The sequence below is a fragment of the Sturnus vulgaris genome, unplaced genomic scaffold (assembly GCF_052056855.1).
Source record: "Sturnus vulgaris isolate bStuVul1 unplaced genomic scaffold, bStuVul1.hap1 Scaffold_182, whole genome shotgun sequence".
Classification (NCBI taxonomy): domain Eukaryota; kingdom Metazoa; phylum Chordata; class Aves; order Passeriformes; family Sturnidae; genus Sturnus; species Sturnus vulgaris.
Window position 1 is genome coordinate 560,001 of NW_028276116.1, and position 2,500 is coordinate 562,500.

Consider the following 2,500-nt stretch of genomic DNA (forward strand, 5'->3'; position numbering starts at 1 on the left):
TCTGAGGTCGCAAGCCCAAAGCTGCGCCCCGCGCGCGCCGGCGCCCGCGCGCGGCGCCCCTCCCGAAGAAGCGGCGCCGACGACGGACGGCCCGGACGACGGGGGCCGGCTTCGCTTCCCCTCCCCCCCCCAAACACCGCGCCTCCCCCCGCGACCTTCTCTCTTCTCCCTTTCCCCCGCGCCCCGCCCGGCGCCCGCGCGCCGGGGGGTGGGGGGGGGTGGGCGGCAGAGAAAAGGCGAGGAGACACACGGGGGGGGGGGGGAACGAGGGAAACGGAGACTCCCATCCCGGAGACGAGAACCGAAGAGGAGAGCGGCAGAGACGGCCCTGACGGGGGGGAACCGGCCAGCCGGGCGGGAAAAGCGGCGACCTCAAGCGGGGAGAGAGAGAAACGCGACGGCGACAGAGAGAGGAGGGGAGGGCTTCGCGGGAAGGAGGAGGGGGTCGCACCCCCGTCCCCGGCGCTCTCGGCCTCGCGCGCGCGCGGCAGCACGGCACGGTACCCCCGCGGTACCCACCCGCAGACAGCCGCCCGCACGGGGGGGAGAGCCCGGGGGCGAGGCCCGCGCCTCGCCTCCCTCTCGGCCCTCTCGCTCTCTCGTCTCTCTCGCACGGCCCACGGCGGCGTCTTCGACGCCGACTCTCGCTCTCCCCGGCCACCGCCACCGCACCGCGGCACGGCCCCGGCAAGGACGAGCTCCGCCCCAGCGGCTCGTTCCGGGAGCGGGGAGCTACGGAGCGCTCCCCGAGTCTGCATTTAGGGGGACGAAGGCCCTGCGCGGCGACGACGACGACGACGTCGACGTCGACCGCGGGCAACGGGCCTGCGAGGCAACCCCAGCCGCGCCGCCGGGGTGGCCCCCCCGGACGGCGATTGATCGTCAAGCGACGCTCAGACAGGCGTAGCCCCGGGAGGAACCCGGGGCCGCAAGTGCGTTCGAAGTGTCGATGATCAATGTGTCCTGCAATTCACATTAATTCTCGCAGCTAGCTGCGTTCTTCATCGACGCACGAGCCGAGTGATCCACCGCTAAGAGTTGTCTGGCTTTCGGGACCGCTCGCGTGAAGCGGCCCCTTTTCTGTTTCTGCAGGGACGCGCGCGCCCCCGCGCGCCCCGCTTCGACCGTACGAGCACACACAAACGGAGGAGGAGGAGGAGAAAGCGCGGGGCAAAAAAGAGAAACCCCGCGCAACGCTCCGAAGGTCGGCCAAAGAAAGGCGGAGGGGCCCGCGCCCCCGACCGCCTCCCCCCGCGAGGGGAGACGCCGCCTCGCGTGCCGTCCTTCGGAGGCGGCCCAGGCGCCCGGGCTCGGCCCGACCTCCGCGCGGAGGGGCTTGTGCGGCAACGCGCCGGACCGCGGGGGGCACGGTGGCCCGCCCGGCCTCTCGATCACGGGACGACTACGCGTTCGCGGGCCGGGGGGCGCGACCGCCGGCCCCCGCCGCTCCCGGCTCACTCCCTGGCTTCTCCTTTTCACCGCTCCGCCGACTCGCGGAACGCCGCCGCGCCAAAACGCGGGGGCCGGCTCTCCCGCCAGCGGCCCCTGAACGTCGCCCGAAACGCCACGCGGCGGCGGGACCGTTCCGCCGGCGCAACCCCTGGCGCGGGACCGCTTGCCCGCCGGAAGGCGAACGCCCGGCGGGCCGCGCTCCGCCACCGGCGCCGGAGGCGGGACGCCGCCGAGACCCGAGCCGGCATCGCGGAGCGCCCGAGGTCTGCCGCTCGGCAAAACCCCTCCGCCACCCGCGGCCGCACTCCCGGGACCGCCGCCGCTTCGCACCGCCGAGCTGCCCTTCCGCGAGCACGCGCCCAGCGGGCAGGCGTACGGCGGCTGAGCCGGGGGGCACCGCCCGCTCCCCTCGTTTCCACTCGGGGACCGGACGGGGAAGCGCCCCCGCGGCCGCCCCGCACGCCTCCCCTTTTTTTTGGCCCACACGCGGCCGGGAAGGGCGACGGGGAAGCGGACGGGCGGGGCCCGGGCCGGGACGGCCGCCGGTGAAGGCGGGCGCCTCGCGGCCGACCGTCCCCCCCCCCGGGGGGGGCGGGGACACTCGCCGAGCGGCGACGCCGCCGCTCGGCACGGGGTCGCCCGCGCCCGCCGGACCTCCGGCGATGGAGGAGCCGGCCGAGCGCTGCGCCCCAACGGGCGGGGACAGCGCTCCGAGTCAGGGGTGGCCGGCGGCCGGCGCCGCCGCGGTGCGGTTCGAGGCGACAAGGCCGTCGAGGCGAGAGGCGCGCGGTCGCGCCTGACGCGGCGCCGCCCGCGAGCCCGCGGCGGCGGCTAAGGAGAAAGAGCGAGAGAGCGCGGCGGGCCCCGGCGGCCGCAACCCCGCAGCTGAGGTAGGTAAGGCAGAGAGCGCGCGCCCTCTGCCGGCGTCGCCCCGCATCGCAGAGGCCAGCGGGGTCGGCCCCCCGCGGCCGATCGCGCGCCGCGGCCTCTCCGCCGAGACCGGGCCGCAGAGAGGGGGGGGGCAGGGCGCCCCTTCCCCGGCCCGGCA

The 2,500-nt window shown here is 76.5% G+C and overlaps 1 non-coding gene and 1 pseudogene across 1 annotated transcript; both read right to left on the reverse strand.

Moving 5' to 3' along the window:
• LOC148218538 (28S ribosomal RNA) overlaps positions 1 to 10 on the reverse strand; it is a 4,260-nt pseudogene extending 4,250 nt beyond the window's left edge.
• An 877-nt stretch (positions 11 to 887) lies between these two features.
• LOC148218539 (5.8S ribosomal RNA) lies at positions 888 to 1,040 on the reverse strand. The gene has a single exon (XR_015800350.1). It is a non-coding gene; the product is annotated as a 5.8S ribosomal RNA (ribosomal RNA).
• Between the last annotated feature and the right edge of the window lie 1,460 nt (positions 1,041 to 2,500).